Source organism: Moschus berezovskii, chromosome 14 (assembly GCF_049115385.1).
Source record: "Moschus berezovskii isolate FMDL1 chromosome 14, NW_MosBer_1.0, whole genome shotgun sequence".
Lineage (NCBI taxonomy): Eukaryota > Metazoa > Chordata > Mammalia > Artiodactyla > Moschidae > Moschus > Moschus berezovskii.
Window position 1 is genome coordinate 83,176,866 of NC_142473.1, and position 19,096 is coordinate 83,195,961.

The following is a 19,096-nucleotide window of genomic DNA, read 5'->3' on the forward strand; positions in this document are numbered from 1 at the left end:
AGATTGTCTAATAAAGAAATTCTTTTTTTTTAATTTATTTTAATTTGAGGCTAATTACTTTATATTATTGATAATACATGTTCACTAACCTTCCCAAGGGAAACTTTAGCTTTATTTTGATTCTAATTTTTATTTAACTGGTGTGTTTGAGACAGCACAGTTGTGGAAGATAAAAAATATTGTATTTAAGTCTAGAACCTTAATATTAATCTCAGATATAGCCCCTAATGTGATTTAGCCAAAGTAACTTGAGCCTCCAAATGAAAGAATAAAATTGATCAAAATTTTGGTGCATATTTTGTTCAACTACATGAACATGGTATAACGAGAGTTCTTACTTATGAGATGCAGTAAAATGTTTTATTGAAGTGTCAATTATATGTGAAGGATGCATACATATTAAATATGACTATAATTTGTTTCAAATTTTTCTTAACTTCATGGGGCAGTTATAAATAAATAGGGAGCTTGGAAATCAAATTTTTGTCAAAGCATTGGGTAACAAATGGACTCCAAACCAAAATCTAAGTAGCTCTTCATTTAGTTAAGCTTATGTGTTACATTACACTTAATATAAATTAAAAATATAATTCTCATGAAATTAAACTAACTGAATTCCAGTATTTAATCCTATCAATCATCTTAAAATTATCTTTCATTGCATTCTGATGTAGGGCATATCAATAAAATAATAGTATGTTTACTTAAATATACCAATAATTTTGTCTTTTACAACTTTCTCATAAACCTTTATATCTCTGATCTATTTTTTTACTCCAATTTTTCCTTTATTTTGAGTTTATTTGTTCTTTAATTGAAGAATAATTGCTTTGCAAACTTTGTTGTTTTCTATCAAGCTTCAACATGAATCAGCCATAGGTACAAAAGGTGGATTATGAATGAAGGCATATGTTATTCTTAATCATGCCTCATTAGAGCAATTACCTATTTCATTGTAGAGAAATGAGGGATGATAGAGAAAACGTGTTTCCCAGGTGGTGCCAGTGGTAGAGAATCCATCTCCCAATGCAGGAGATGTGGGTTTGATCCCTCACAAAGATACCCTGGAGAGGGAAATGGCAATCTAATCCAGTACTCTTGCCTGGAAAATTCCATGGACAGAGGAGTGTAGTGGGCCAGTCCATGGGGTGGCAAAGAGTCAGACATGACTTAGCACACACAGACAAAAAGAATGGAGTCATTTGCTTCATCCAGGATGCTCTTCAAACAGGCGCTTCTGTCCACTATTAAGGAAATTAGAACTAATTGTTTTTGCATCTAGCTGATTTCACTTTGAGAGAAAGCGTTTAGGAAGATGGGTCCCAGATTTTTGACAAAGTATCATCATCCTCAATTCTCAAACAGGTGGGAAACAGACACTCATGACATGAATAATATTATCAACACAGAATTTGAGAAAAACAAAGCTGAGTTAAAAGCTACCGCAAATCATAAAGTGGCTACAAGAGGTTAGAGATGGTACATACAATGTTCTGTGCAATCTGCATAGCAACCTGCAACCAAATAAATGAGAATTCTTTTATCCAAACCAATGGACAGTTGAAGGACCAGCAAGATCTATGAACTGAGTAAGCTCACACAGTGAGTTATTAGAGGCACCAAGGCTGAAGTACAAATTTCTCTGTTCCCAGACCCCATGCTATTATTGCATCAACATATCACAAGCTAATTGTTACATGCCACAATTCTGGAATTGCTATGCCCCTAGAAATACAAATTAACATTCTTATGTGTCTGAATCTTTTTTTAAATCAAGCTTAAGTAGACTATGAAAATAAAATGGAACAAAAATTTGGCTGTAGCTTCTAGATCAATCAGCTAATTAGTGAAATAAATTTAAAATTAATTTAATCTCTCAATGAAAAAAAAATGATCTTCAAAAGACGTATACCCAATGGCTTGTTAATAAATAATTTTCTTTCCATTTAATAATTTTCCTAAAGTTTAAATATAGCCATATATTCATACCCTTATTCTGACTGCTGTCTTCCATCTAGGAAATTAAAACAATATTCTAATTTATAGCTACATTGGGCTAAAAATTCAGGGAGTCTTTCTTATTTCCCCTACTATGTTCTCATTAATTTCCTCACTCAATCTTTAATTCAGTTCTGAATTAACTAGAAAATTTTATCTAAGAGTTAAATATTAAGGCATAGAATCTAGTATGAGATTTAAGGTTATCGCTTCTAAAATATTTTGTAGTCAATGAAAATCCTCTCATATTACCTGTGAAAATGAACTGCATGCTCAGTTAAAATACGCTATGAGGATTGAGCATTTGAACTCTTATACCAGATTCTCTGGCTCTTGAAATCTTTAGGGATATCTCAGGGACAAAAAAACACTAATTCTCTTCTGGGATAGAAAAGCAACAAGATCTTTTTTTTTCCCCTCTTCTTAGTGATAAAAAAAACAAATGCTTGATTCTGGAGCAATGAACAACAAAGTTAAATGATTATGTGAATGCACTCTGGCCTCTGGTGTAAAACGATCTCTCGGTGGAAGAAAAATATACACAGAATTGGAATGACATCTAATGATATAGGAGATGGAACTAGCTCTAACGTTTAATAGCTATGCCATTGGGCTGATGATTTAATTACTCTGAAATCCAATTTCCTCTACTTGAGAATATAGCTTGCTACTATTCTCAAAATTTTGTAAATGCTTACATAATTAAATAATATGAAAGTACCTATAATAGACTTCATTATCATTAAATAAAGATTCAGTTCAGTTCAGTCGCTCAGTCGTGCAGAAGATATTAAGAAGAGGTGGCAAGAATACACAGAAGAACTGTACAAAAAAGATCTACACAACCCAGATAATCACGATGGTGTGATCACTGACCTAGAGCCAGACATCTTGGAATGTGAAGTCAAGTGGGCCTTAGAAAGCATCACTACAAACAAAGCTAGTGGAGGTGATGGAATTCCAATTGAGCTATTTCAAATCCTGAAAGATGATGCTGTGAAAGTGCTGCACTCAATATGCCAGCAAATTTGGAAAACTCAGCAGTGGCCACAGGACTGGAAAAGGTCAGTCTTCATTCCAATCCCAAAGAAAGGCAATGCCAAAGAATGCTCTAACTACCGCACAATTGCACTCATCGCACATGCTAGTAAAGTAACGCTCAAAATTCTCCAAGCCAGGCTTCAGCAATACGTGAACCATGAACTTCCAGATGTTCAAGCTGGTTTTAGAAAAGGCAGAGGCACCAGAGATCTAATTGCCAACATCCGTTGGATCATGGAAAAAGCAAGAGAGTTCCAGAAAAACATCTATTTCTGCTTCATTGACTATGCCAAAGCCTTTGACTGTGTAGATCACAACAAACTGTGGAAAATTCTGAAAGAGATGGGAATCCCAGACCACCTGACCTGCTTCTTGAGAAACCTGTATGCAGGTCAGGAAGCAACAGTTAGAACTGGACATGGAACAACAGACTGGTTCCAAATAGGAAAAGGAGTACGTCAAGTTTGTATATTGTCATCCTGCTTATTTAACTTATATGCAGAGTACATGATGAGAAACGCTGGGCTGGAAGAAGCACAAGCTGGAATCAAGATTGCTGGGAGAAATATCAATAACCTCAGACATGCAGATGACACCACCCTGATGGCAGAAAGTGAAGAGGAACTCAAAAGCCTCTTGGTGAAAGTGAAAGAGGAGAGTGAAAAGGTTGGCTTGAAGCTCAACATTCAGAAAACGAAGATCATGGCATCTGGTCCCATCACTTCATGGGAAATGGATGGGGAAACAGTGGAAATAAAGATTACTGTAGATATTTAAATTTTAAAGTGACACTATGAAGGGGTACAGGGGCAAAAAGAGAAAGCTCACTGGCAGTTTACAGAGGAGTTATATTAATAAATGAATAAGATGATTGAAGGAGGGATTATAAAGCACACAAAATAAATATTTTACGTAGTAAAATCAAGTTGAATATAATTAGGAAAATTTAAACAATGAAGAAGTAACTTTCATTTCTGGTTGTGACATATAGGGTCACAGCAAGACATTCCTCCCACTGAAAACACTAGACAAATTTGGATAAAAAATTACAAAACTCCTGTTTTGAAGGAAACAGATAGCTATGAAAAAAAGTAAAAAGTCAATGACAACATCAAAATGAAGGCTCATTAAGTCAAAGAGAGACAGTCCACCTGATAATTCACAATTGGTTGAATGATCATCTTTTACAAACAATGCTGAAAAATGCAAAAGGACATCAAATCATACTTACGCATGTTTATTGATTCAAAGAGTAATTGAAGGTGCCCAGTTCTTCTCCACAGGTTTGGGCATTGACATTCTCATGAGGGTAAAAAGTATATTTTCCCAAGAGATTGATTGGGGAAATGTCTTAGACTGTTTTATTTACTATATCTACACAATATACATTTTCCATTCCTTTTTCTTGAATGCAATTGAGATTTTGTCCCTATTTTTAAATGATAATTTTCCTCCCTTTTCTGCAAACTGTTACTTCAACTATTTGGTTCATATTTCTACTTTGTTTTATTTTGACTTCCTGATATTTAAGTGGAGCTTATTAATAAAAGCAAATAGCACTTTAGGGGAGGTATTATGTTTTGTCATCTTTATCAAAACATTTTAATTTTACTTTTAGTGTAAGGTTGTACCATGTAAAATTATTTATTTTTGTGTAGATATTTTGGGTTTTGTGTTCTGCATTCTAATTCTGCGTCAATCGAGAAAAACTTTCTTTGCTTTAACGGTATAGAAACATGTACTATAACTCTTACATTATTTCACTTTTGAAATATTTAAATGTGTAAACCCTTAGAAGATTTTCTTACTCTATTATAACATTCTAATAAAAATCCATATTTCTTTCTCAAAGTTTTCTCAATAGTTCAATAGCAGTTTTTGTTTTTGTTTTTTAGTGCTCTTATTTTGCCAATTTGGTATGCTATTTTTATTACAGGATAAATTTTAACTTCTATCAGAGTCTTTCTCAATATAATTAGTGTATTAATGTGTTTTCCCAGAAAACTACACAGAAAAATATCAGATTATTTTTAACAACTAAATCTCTGTACAGTTAAATTTTTTTCCTTGTTCATTAACAAGGTGAGTGTCTTCCCATTTTTAAACAATTGTTTTGCTCTGTTTTCTGTGAAGTGTTCCTTAAACTATCTGTATCATTTGTATCTAATTTCATTTTAGACTTTTCCTTGATAACTAAAAAATACCTTTTTGTAATGGAAAATACAAGTCTATCTGAGATATGACATATTTTTTCCAAAACTTTACCCACACTAGTTAACTTTACTTTTGGTGAATGCTCATTTCCATCAAGTAGAATTACCTACTTTTATGTAGTTAATTTTTTTCCGGTTTTGTGTCCTGAATTTTAATTTTTTCAATTTATTTTAATTGAAGGCTAATTACTTTGCATTATTTATATTGGTTTTGCCATACATTGACATGAATCCACCCTGGGTGTACATGTGGTCCCCATCTTGAAACCCCCTCCTACCTCCCTCCCCATCCCATCCCTCTGGTTCATCCCAGTGCACCAGCCCCGAGCATCCTGTATCATGCATTGAACCTGGACTTATCTCATCCGAATTTTAATTTTGAGCCAAAATTAAAGTTTTCTTGCTTCAAGATTATACAAATTTCAATTTAGAATGCCTTCACTGTTTCACTTTTTTGGTGGGAGGAGACGGGGACGACAGAGAATGAGATGGCTGGATGGCATCACCGACTCTGTGGACATGAGTTTGAGTGAACTCCGGGAGTTGGTGATGGACAGGGAGGCCTGGCGTGCTGTGATTCATGGGGTCGCGGAGAGTCGGACACGACTGAGCGACTGAACTGAACTGAACTGAACAATGTTTCACTTACTTTCTACACTGTTTAAACCTATGCATCATGTAAAGCTTTCCTATTTTAAAGCCACTGTGCTGTTTCAATAACATTAATTTAAAAGTCTCTATTTTGCAAATATGTTATGGTGTTTTGGTATTGGATGATAAATTTGGGTCTTTTTCTGAATTTTATTTTCTATGGCATCGGAAGTTTTCTCTATCCCTGCTCACTACACTGTGCTAATTGTGAGACTTTAGAGCTCCTCCCAGCACAGTTGCTCTCTGGTTACGCACCGGCAGTAGCTCAGACCTGGCTGGCTTCTCACGTCACCCACTCCTCACCTTCCGTGATGTCTTCCACATGATCCCTGATACTCTGTTATTACCTTCATAGTCACTCTCTGTTATAACACTACCATGAGAGCTCCCTCTCAGGGAAATATTTTCTGTTTGTATCATCAACCCTTAGAAGCCACTGTTTGCTAATAAGTAACATGGCTGGGAACAAATCAACATTTTTGAAACAATCTAGGTGTTGGGAATAATTGTTTTTTCCCAGAACTTAAGCCCAGAAGACACAGGTTGTATCTTTTCCGCACTATCTCAGTTGGAGAATTCAAGTTATTTTACTCGATACAAAGTTTTGGTATTATTTTCTCTTACAACTGCATTCACACTAGAAATTTGAAACTGAGAAAATAAAATCTCTATTATCAGTGGTTCTATTTTTTTTTTTAATTCTAGGAATAATGATACAGAATTTATCTATCTCTTAGGTCTCCCTTTTTGTACAGTTCTTCTGTGTATTCTTGCCACCTCTTCTTAACATCTTCTGCTTCTGTTAGGTCCATACCATTTCTGTCCTTTATTGAGCCCATCTTTGCATGAAATGTTCCCTTGGAATCTCTAATTTTCTTGAAAAGATCTCTTGTTTTTCCTATTCTGTTGTTTTCCTCTATTTCTTTGCACTGATCACTGAAGAAGGCTTTCTTATCTCTCCATGCTATTCCTTGGAACTCTGCATTCAGATGCTTATATCTTTCCTTTTCTCCTTTGCCTTTCACCTCTCTTCTTTTCACAGCTATTTGTAAGGCCTCCTCAGACAGCCATTTTGCTTTTTTGCATTTTTTTTCCATGGGGATGGTCTTGGTCCCTGTCTCCTGTACAATGTCACGAACCTCCGTCCAGAGTTCATCAGGCACTCTATCTATCAGATCTAGTCCCTTAAATCTATTCCTCACTTCCACTGTATAATCATAAGGGATTTGATTTAGGTCATATCTGAATGGTTTAGTGGTTTTCCGTACTTTCTTCAATTTCAGTCTGAATTTGGCAATAAGGAGTTCATGATCTGAGCCACAGTCAGCTCCTGGTCTTGTTTTTGCTAACTGTATACAGCTTCTCCATCTTTGGCTGCAAATATCTTCACGACCAAGATAGTCACGATAACGTAATCACTGACCTAGAGCCAGACATCTTGGAATGTGAAGTAAAGTGGACCTTAGAAAGCATCACTATGAACAAAGCTAGTGGAGGTGATGGATTCCAGTTGAGCTATTTCAAATCTTGAAAGATGATGCTGTGAAAGTGCTGCACTCAATAAGCCAACAAATTTGGAAAACTCAGCAGTGGCCACAGGACTGGAAAAAGTCAGTCTTCATTCCAATCCCAAAGAAAGGCAATGTCAAAGAATGCTCAAACTACCGCACAATTGCACTCATCTCACACGCTAGCAAAGTGATGCTCAAAATTCTCCAAGCCAGGCTTCAGCAATATGTGAACCGTGAACTCCCAGATGTTCAAGCAGGTTTTAGAAAAGGCAGAGGCACCAGAGATCAAATTGCCAACATCCGCTGGATCATGGAGAAAGCAAGAGAGTTTCAGAAGAGCATCTATTTCTGCTTCATTGACTATGCCAAAGCCTTTGACTATGTGGATCACAATAAACTGTGGAACATTCTGAAAGAGATGGGAATACCAGACCACCTGACCTGCCTCTTGAGAAACCTGTATGCAGGTCAGGAAGCAACAGTCAGAACTGGACATGGAACAACAGACTGGTTCCAAATAGGAAAAGGAGTGCGTCAAGGCTGTATATTGTCACCTTTCTTATTTAACTTCTATGCAGAGTACATCATGAGGAGCGCTGGGCTGGAAGAAGCACAAGCTGGAATCAAGATTGTTGGGAGAAATATCAGTAATCTCAGATATGCTGATAACACTACCCTTATGGCAGAAAGTGAAGAGGAACTCAAAAGTCTCTTGATGAAAGTGAAAGAGGAGAGTGAAAATGTTGGCTTGAAGCTCAACATTCAGAAAACAAAGATCATGGCATCTGGCCCATCACTTCATGGGAAATAGATGGAAAAACAGTGGAAACAGTGTCAGACTTTATTTTTTTGGGCTCCAAAATCACTGCAGATGCTGATTGCAGCCATGAAATTAAAAGACGCTTACTCCTTGGAAGGAAAGTTATGACCAACCTTGATACCATATTAAAAAGCAGAGACACTACTTTGCCAACAAAGGTCCGTCTAGTCAAGGCTATGGTTTTTCCCATGGTCATGTATGGATGTGAGAGTTGGACTGTGAAGAAGGCTGATCGCCGAAGAATCGATGCTTTTGAACTGTGGTGCTGGAGAAGACTCTTGAGAGTCCCTTGTACCGCCAGGAGATCCAACCAGTCCATTCTAAGGGAGACTGATCCTGGGTGTTCATTGCAAGGACTGATGCTAAAGCTGAGACTGCAGTTCTTTGGCCACCTCATGCGACGAGTTGACTCACTGGAAAAGACTCTGATGCTGGGAGGAATTGGGGGTGGGAGGAGACAGGGACGACAGAGAATGAGATGGCTGGATGGCATCACCGACTTGATGGACATGAGTCTGAGTGTACTCCGGGAGTTGGTGATGGACAGGGAGGCCTGGCGTGCTGTGATTCATGGCGTCGCGGAGAGTCGGACACGACTGAGTGACTGAACTGAACTGAACTAGGTCTCCCTGGTGCCTGGGGAAGAATCAATAACATATAAGATTAAAATAGTATTTATCATCTGGGCAATTACATGTGCAGAACTTTAAATATCAGTTAAGAATATAATATAGGAGGAAATAAGAAAAACATGTTCAGGAAACTGTGCTGCAAGCTCAGTGTTAATAGAGGCTCACAGTAGAGTGTTCATGACAGTGTTTGAACTGGGTGTGTGTCAGTTTTAGATGGTCTCCAGTTATACTGCTCAGCACCTTATTCATTTTTAAGAAATAGAAAGTGTGCTGCACACTCTAGTCCATGGAAAGGCTGAAGAGAAAGTATTCTGGGTGGAGTGAGAACTACCTGGGAAAAATAAAACCGATCATAGAGTGCCAAATGGTGCTTTTAATTGGATATGCAACATGACTGGTCAAAGAGATCTCATGGGGTAGGGAAACTTTATTAAAGAGCACTTTATTTAGAATGGACTATTTTAAAGGCAAGTTGAATGTCTGATTAAATTGTGATTTCATGTAAACTAATATAATTATTTATATCCTCTACAGCGAGATAAAACCAGTATCATATAAGAATGGTAAATATGAACTAGTTTATATTCTTGTAAGCTTTAGTTTATAACGTTTATTTTAAAATTTAATACTTAGTATATAATAGCAAGAGTGATATGTTAAAGGAACTTCCATGTATTTCTAAGTCAAATATAGTTTACAGTTAAAAATATTTAATAATAATATTAAATTATTTGAACTAAAGACTTGAATAACATATATTTTATACAACATGGGGAGATAAACTTGATTTTGAGCCGATATATTTTAACGGGCATTTTTAAGTTAATTAGAATCCTGATGATATTTTAAGAAGAGATTTAATATAAAACAATGATGCTGAAGCTGAAGCTCCTATACTTTGGCCACCAGATGTGAAGAACCGACTCATTAGAAAAGACCCTGATGCTGGGAAAGACTGAAGGCAGGAGGAGAAGGGGAGGACAGAGGGTGAGGTGGTTGGCTGGCATCACTGGCTCCATGGACATGAGTCTGAGCAAGCTCCCGAGATTGATGATGAAGAGGGAAGCCTGGTGGGCTGCAGTCCATGGAGTCGCAAAGAGTCGGACATGACTGAGCGACTGAGCCGAAATGAATATAAAACAATCTAGTTCATACAATTGCAAGTTCTGGGGAATTCAAGGAACATCTATTTTAAGAAAAAATAAATGCTTTTAAATTAATATAATGAAATAATTTTGAGTTCAATACTGATTTTAAATTACATGATTTAACCTGCTCATGAATATTAAATATACAGACCTCCCTGAAGTAGATAGTGTAGACATGGTGATACGACCAACAACGAACTGATACGGAATCTCGTTATACATCTTCTTAGTCATTTGAAGTTTTCCAAGGAATGGAGACTTGAGTTCAAAAATAGCAGTATTAGAGCATTAATACCTATTTCCCTTAATAATAAACACTTAAACATTTACAAGAAAGAGGAATAGTATAGATAATTTAGAGATAGCACATGGAGTAGTTGTTTTTTCTAAATTGCTCACTGTTGAGAATGACATGCAAAAATTTTGTCTTACCATGAATTTTGTTCATGGTATATGCTGAAAATTTAACTATCGAGTGGGTCACAGACTAAATGGTAAAAAAAAAAAAAAAAAAAGAAATGCTGGACTTGTGCAATTAGAAATTATAATTTATTTAGCACTGAAAAACAAGATATGTTGGGGATGAAGGAGTGAAAGCAAATGCTAAATCTTCTTTTTCTATAGAGAAAACATGAAAAAGAGAAGAAAACAACAACAAAAAAGAACAGCAATGAAAAGCAAAAAATCCAACAAAAATTTACCAGAATAAAATCTAACCAAATTGAAGGAATCCTTCTCTGGGTCTTTGCCGATGTTCGCTGGCCCCAGTGGCTTCTATTTGGCTTGCTTTTAGTTAGGTATATCATTATTTTGATGGGCAATAGAACCATAATTCTAATAACAAAAGTAGCTCTTGACCCCTACATGTCTATGTATTCTTTCCCTGGCAATTCTTTCCTTTTGGAAATAGCTCTGGATCTGTTACCCTTCTCACAATTCTCATGAATCCTGGAAGTCAAAGACAGCATTTTTTTTTTTTTTTCCTTAGTTTAATCATGTACACCTTTGAGCCCTAGTTTCTTCATCTATAATATCAATATAACATGACATTAACACAATTTAATAATATGTTTTTGCAAGAAGCTTACTAACACAAGAGTAGCACAAAGTAATTTGTGTTTTCCAGTTTGCTAGATATTATTTAAAGCTACAGTTTACTAATCACCTTTCTTTTAAAATTCTTATATTTTCCAAGTATATCTCAATATAGGAGAACTTTGAGTGTCTGTTAAGTTCAGTTCAGTTCAGTTCAGTCACTCAGTCGTGACTGACTCTTTGCAACCCCATGAATCGCGGCACGCAGGCCTCCCTGTCCATCAATTACTCACTAAACCATACTTGCTTACCTACCTACTAGCTAAAATATATATTCTCTGCTTTTGATATTTTTGACAACTGTGTATTAGCCATATTTTAAATAATTTATAGTTTTCAGTTTTAATTTTCTTGTGCTGCATCTTATATATATTATTAGCATGATAATTTTTAAATGAAAGTGACCTCTGGCACATCCTAAGAGATTTTAGAATAGATTTACCAGGCAGAGTTTCAGAAATCATATCATCAATGTAATTTCTTCAAGTTTGTCATTATTAATCAAATAACTGATAAGTCAAGAACACTGACAAACATAAGATGCATCCTTGTAAAAGATAAATAAATGTTCCTGCTTTATAACGCCTGATGACTATGTTGATTATTTTAGTAGATAAAGGCAGTCAGAATGGTCTCAAATAAAGTGCACACACAAGAAGTAACAGCTATCATTGCAGAATATGGAAGGAAAGGCATGTTTTATTCTTGAAAAAGTTCTAATGGAAGAGTTGGGAAATACCTGAAAAATGCATTACAGAATTTAGTGGTGCCCTACCCCTGAGAAAGTGGGATGGAAATATTTCTGCTTCAGACTTTTGCTTTTTGAATATAAGCAAAATGGATAGATTTTCCTCTGCATACAGATTCAAAATGAAAGTGCATAATTCTTAAACATATTACTTTTAATTAAATTTAAACCTTGAATTGCAACTTATGCTTTTATATTTAGAATTTAGCATACATATTCTTCATTAAACTTCAGTTATGTTGAGTCCAGGATATAAAGTACTAAACATTAATAGAGAGTAGAAATCATATGTACTATTAATGATTCCCCTAAATGCCTTTAATTTATAGTAATTACAAAACGAAAAATATAAATGTCTAACTGTACTATTTTCACAGATGGAACTTCAAAAATATCTAGTGAATGTGAATCTCACTTCAATGATGGGATTTATTCTTTTGGGATTTTCTGACATTCCCAATCTCCAATGTTTCTTTTTGTGATGTTTCTGTTTACCTATGTGATAACTCTGTTGGGAAATGGCATCAATCATCATTCTCGTAACCGGGACAGACCAGACTCTCCAGACTCCCATGTACTTTTCCTCGGTAATTTTTCCTCCTGGGAAATCTGTTATGTTTCTGCCACTCTTCCTAGAATTCTCATTAACCTTTGGACTCAGAAAAGACACATTTCTTTGTTTGCTTGTGCAACACAGATGAGTTTTGTCCTTATATTTGGAAACGTAGAGTGCCTGCTTCTTGCAGTGATGGCCTATGACCACTACGTGGCCATTTGCCGCCCCCTGCACTATCCTCTGGTCATGAACCACAAGGTCTGTGTCCAGCTGGTGGCTGCCTGCTGGCTCACTGGAGTTCCAGTTGAGATAGGGCAGACGCACCAGGCTTTCTCTCTGTCCTTTCGTAGATCCAACCAAATCAATCACTGCTTCTGTGATATCCCGCCAGTACTGAAGCTGGCCTGTGGGGACATGTTTCTGAACGAGATGCTGGTCTTCGCAGTTGCTGTGCTGTTTGTCATGGTCCCGTTTCTGCTGATACTCGGCTCCTATGGTAGAATCAGCTCCACCGTCCTGAAGTTGCCATCGGCAACAGGAAAAGCAAAGGCTTTCTCCACCTGCTCATCTCATGTCATGGTTGTGACTTTATTCTTTGGATCTGCAATCGTTACAAATTTACGACCTAAATCCAAAACTTGTTCCAGAACGGGCAAATTTCTCTCACTTTTCTATACCGTTATCACCCCGATGTTTAACCCCCTGATATACACTCTGAGAAATAAGGATGTCTTGACAGCCTTGAGAAAACTGATACCTTAATATAAAGCATTAGCAGCTTGATTTAAACTCATTTTCTGTTTTCCTATTTAATTTTGTCATTGTATAATCAGAAATAGTTTGCTTTTTCCACATGATTAATAGTTATATTTATTCATTCCTGGCCTTATTGTTTTATGCTGGATTTTCTAATATCAGGATTATATTGTGGTGTCTTGCTGATAAGAAACTATGTATTTAGGCAATCTTATATTCAGTCCACAAATTTACTGGTGATTTGCAATATCATGAGAAAATATAGTATCACTTACCTACCTTTTCCCCTAAAACCATAGATATTTTTGTACTTTTCTGTTCATATAACTATCATGCACTTTATTTTCTTTTCATGATGTTTTTAGATAGTACAGATGGCAAAACTTTGGAGAACAGTTGTTAAATATCTACATGTTTTTAACTTTAGACATTTTACCTTTCAACGACTTCAGTTTGATCCTTCTGTAAGATTAAAAACAAAACCCTGCTTAATGACCCTTGAATTTTGCCATGTGGCACTAAACTTTTACCCTCTGCTTCTCTCTGAATTCTTCTTCTTAGATATGCTTTGTTTTTGTAGCCAAATCATGCTACTAGCATCTTGATAATTTGTTACCTTAATTTTTACTAATGCAAAAATTATTAATGCATGTTCGCTGTTCAGAGATATAAGATATACAGGATTCAGTCATTTTGTGTCCATATAGTTTTATTTATTCTCTAAGAACTCTTTTTTTTAATAATTTTGGTGAAGTATATAATTGAAATTAAAATAAAAATACGTAAATATTTAGTATATTATTTTCCCAAGTTTTATGGCTGTAAAGGATGATACTTGATAAGACAGAATCATTATATTAAACCAAAAAAAAATACTATTAAAAAAGATCTTGTATTTCTTCAAATGGAAGGAGTTGAACTACAGACAGTACACTGATTCATTTTCAGTCAAAATGATTGGGAAATGATGCAATCTGAGGAAGGTTTTTTCTTTTATATTTTCTTTTTAAATCTGTCTTTCTCTTATTATACTATGTGTTTAAATAACCTATTTTCATAAGACCAGAATTCATCTATCAGCTAGTTCTCTTCTTTGAGTAGGTAGCATGTCATCCAAAAAGACATCTAAAAAGCACCCAAAATTACAGCAATCGTTTCAGAGGAGATCATGCGCAGGTGACAGTCACAGATGACTACTGTGGGTGTTACATATTACCCACTGAAAGGATGAAGGAAGTAAAATTTAAAAGTTGGTTTTGTAGCCATTTTAAAGTCCTCTGCTCCAATATTCTGTTGCTGCACAGCAAATTACATCCAAAATTTCTGGTTTAGAAGAATATCTTTTGATTGTATCACATGCACTGTCCAGTACGGAGGCAGCGGTCAGCTGCATGGTTGTCCTCTTCCATATAGTATTGACTGTCATCATGAAGGGGGATTCATATGGGGACTGATTTGGTTTTCATGTCTAGAAAAGCTTCATGTAACTATGTCGTGTAGTTACAATGATGCATTACATAGAAGAAAAACCCAGTTTTCACGGAAATTTCATACTCTAGGGGAACACACTGTTACCAGATAAATAATAAAGTAATTTGGCATAAAAGCATAAAATAAATCATACAGTAAAGTGATCCATATTGAACTTGCAATATTAGAATGGTGTTTAACTTAGTTTGGGAAATAAGAAGTTAAGAATACATTCAGTAAAGGATGACACTATTTTTTTTAATCTCAACAATAGGGCTAACAAACACAATTAAATTAAAAAATGTTGAAAAGTGTCTTTCTGTAATTTGAACCAAGGAAAGGGATTTTTCTCTCACAATTTTTCCTCAACATTTTACTAGAGACACTTGCCTACTCAGTGGGGAAAAAAAAGAGAGAGAATAAAATGTATACGTAAACACTGCAGAGTGTTATGGCTCAGTCATGTCTGACTCTTTGCAACCCAATGGACTCTAGTCTGCCAGGCTCCTCTGTCCATGGAATTCTCCAGGCAAGAATACTGGAGAGGGTAAACATTCCCTTCTCCAGGGGATCTTCCCAACCCAGGGATCAAGCCTGGTTCTCCCATATTGCAGGGAGATTCTTTACCGTCTGAGCCACCAGTATTTTATTAACCTAATTGTTGGAAGATGTTATATATGAACATGTGGAAAATATTTAATAATCTACAATGAAGTTATTAGACATAATAAATGAATTCAACATGTGTACTGGATACAGAATCAACAAACACAAATCAATTTATTTCCATATGTGCGTGCATGCTAAGTCGCTTCAGTCATGTTCAACTCTCTGTGACCCTATGGACTGTAGCCTGCCTGGCTCCTTGGTCCTTGGAATTCTACAAGCAAGAATACTGGGGTTGATTGCCATGCCCTCCTCCAGGGAATCCTCCTGATCTAGGGATCAAACGCCCATTTCTTACGTCTCCTGTATTAGCAGGAGGTTCTTTACCACTAGCACCACCTGGGAAGCCCTTATTTCCATATTGAAAAGCAAAAAATAAGTAGAGGTTGAAAATAGTATTTAAATAAGAACAAAGATATGAAAAGTAATGGAAATGAAAACCCTGCAGGAAGTTTATTCAGTAAACTGGAAAATAATTTGAGAGAAATTTCAGATAAGGAATGAAATGGATTGCTATAACATTTTTATGTACTGAAAAACTCAATATTTAAAAGATATCAATTTTCCCTGATAAAATTCAATTCAATGATACAGAAATTCCATAAAGTAGGTAAAATTCCTTTGGCCTATTGGTGGGTGAGGTGGTATACGGGGAGTGTGTGTGTGACTTGGCTGACCCTAAATTGTGTATATGAAGACGAGCAATTATTGCCAAGGCACTCCCAAAGAACAGTAACGTGAGAGGATTTACTTTACTGGACAGCATGCCTTTCCATAATAGTACAGAATTCAGACAGTGATCGAGAAAGACATCGTGGATATGTGATGGAGAGCCCAGCAAATATCGCCTTCATGCACACACACCTAAAAGGAAAAAAAAAAAGATAAAGCTGGAAGCAACCAGGGTTAAATACATATCATAACAGTGGGACAGATTTGTTTGCTGCAGAATTCGGTTTGGAAGCTATTCAGGACAGAAGAACAGATTACATCGTTAAAGAACAGGATAAAACAAGTATCAAACTAGAATGATTTTTCTAATAAAATTATCCCACAAAACAGAAAGTGAACTTTAAGAATAAAAACATCAACTTACAAAGTAAAGGGAAAAAATATATCACAAGCATATTTGCATATGAGGATGTAAAAGGAAGCTCTTCAAGTAGAAGAAAATAATACAGTTTAAAATAATTTGGATCAACACGAAGAATGAACAGATCACAAAACAGAAAATAAGATGACCAATATAAACATTTTTCATATTTTAAAATGTCGATCAAATAATAAATAGCAGTTGAAAACAACAAAAAAAGTATCATAGTGTTTATAAATTAAACAATAAATGTGGTACATATATGAATAATACTCAGTCATAAGAAAGAAATAATGCCATTTGCAGTGACACAGATGGACCTCAGTTCAGTTCAGTTCAGTCGCTCAGTCGTGTCTGACTCTCCGCGACCCCATGAATCACAGCACGCCAGGCCTCCCTGTCCATCACCAACTCCCGGAGTTCACTCAAACTCATGTCCACAGAGTCGGTGATGCCATCCAGCCATCTCATTCTCTGTCGTCCCCCTCTCCTCCCGCCCCCAACCTTTCCCAGCATCAGAGTCTTTTCCAGTGAGTCAACTCACCGCATGAGGTGGCCAAAGTATTGCAGTTTCAGCTTTAGCATCAGTCCCTCCAATGAACATCCAGGATTGATCTCCTTTAGAATGGGCTGGTTGGATCTCCTTGCAGTATAGGGGACTCTCAAGATTGTTAAACTGCGTGAAGTGACAGAGAAAAAAAAGCATCATATCATATCATGTATATATGAGATCTATAAAACTGGTACAAATAAATCTCTTTACAAAGCAGAAATAGAATCACACATGTTGCAAACAAACTTAAAGTTGCCAAGAGGGAATGGTGGAAGGGGAGGGTAAATTGAGAGATTTGGATTGAAATATACATACTAACCTGTCTAAATAGATAGCTAGTAAGAACCTACTGTATAGCACAGGAACTCTACTCAATACTCTGTAATAATCTATATGGGAATAGAATCTTAAAAAGAGTCAAAGTATGTATATATATCACTGATTCACTTTGCTGTATGGCGGAAGCAAAATAACATTGTAAATCAACTGCATTCCAATAAAAATTAATTTAAAAAGAGTAAGTGTAAGGCAATAATATAAAACAAAAGATAAGATTGCACAAACAGGAGTATTTTCTTTTCAGGATCTTAACATTTTGCATATTAAAGCATATAATTTATTTAATGATAGATTGTATTAGGCAGATATTTATTTTGTAAACTCTACAGTTACAGCTAAAAGTTAATAAGGAGCATTGGAGTAAAAAAATGATTCAGTTCAGTTCAGTTGCTCAGTAGTGTCCGACTCTTTGCGATCCAATGGACTGCAGCATGCCAGGCTTCCCTGTCCAACACCAACTCCCGGAGTTTACTCGGACTCATGTCCGTTGAGTCAGTGATGCCATCCAACCATCTCATCCTCTGTCATCCCCTTCTCCTCCAGCCTTCAATCTTTCCCAGCATCAGGGTCTGTACAAATGAGTCGGTTCTTTGCGTCAGGTGGCTGAAATATTGGAGTTTCAGCTTCAGCATCAGTCTTTCCAATGAATATTCAGGACTAATTTCCTTTAGGATGGACTGGTTGGATCTCCTTGCAGTCCAAGGGACTCTCAAGAGTCTCCTCCAGCCCCACAGTTGAAAAGCATCAATTCTTCGGCGATCAGCTTTCTTCACAGTCCAATTCTCACATCCATACATGACCACTGGAAAAACCATAGCCTTGACTAGACAGACCTTTGTTGGCAAAGTAATGTCTCTGCTTTTTAACATGCTGTCTAGGTGATACATAAATATTAAAAGTCTATTAAAACAATGAACAAAATATATGTATAAGAGAGATAAAACACAAACATCAAGGCAGTACATTTAAATTGAGTCATATTTATAAAACCACTATTAAAATGTGTAGCAATCCAATCAGTGTACAGCATGGTGCTGTTGTTCAGTGGCTAAGCAGCGTCTGACTCTGCAACCCTATGAACTGCAGCACACCAGGCTTCCCTGTCCTTCACTATCTCCTGGAGTTTGTTCAAACTCATGTCCATTGAGTCAGTGATGCCATCTCATCCTCCATCGCCCCCTTCTCCTTTTGCCCTCAGTCTTTCCCAGCATCAGGGTCTTTTCCAATGACAGCTCATTGCCTGAGGTGACCAAAGTATTGGAATTCAGCTTTAGCACCAATCCTTCTAGTGAATATTCAGGGTTGGTTTCCTTTAGGATTAACCAGTTTGATCTCCTTGCAGTACAAGGGACCCTCAAAAGTCTTCTCCAACACCACAGTTTGAAAGCATCAATTCTTTGGTGCTCAGCCTTCTTTATTTCCTAACTCTCATATCCATACGTGACTACTGGAAAAACCATAGCTTTGTCAGCAAAGTGATGTCTCTGCTTTTTAATACACTGTCTAGGTTTGTCATAGCTTTTCTTCCAAGGGACAAACGCCTTTTAATTTCATGGCTGCTCACCATCCACATCGATTTTGGTGCCCAAGAAAATGTAATAGAGCATGGTGACTATAGTTAAATAATTTTGTATATTTGAAAGTTGCTAACAGAAATTTTTTAAAAATTCATGTCACAAGAAAAAAAAATGCATAACTTTGGGTGGTGATGGATATTAACTAGACATTATGATGATCATTTAAGATATATTTATGTTGTAGAGCAGAAGTTAATATGATGCTATAAGTCAAGTGTATCTCAAATAA

General features: G+C 36.2%; 1 pseudogene; it reads left to right on the forward strand.

The window, feature by feature from the left end:
• Window positions 1-12,234: 12,234 nt before the first annotated feature.
• Window positions 12,235-13,175, forward strand: LOC129554102 (olfactory receptor 10AG1-like; annotated as a pseudogene).
• Window positions 13,176-19,096: the final 5,921 nt, after the last annotated feature.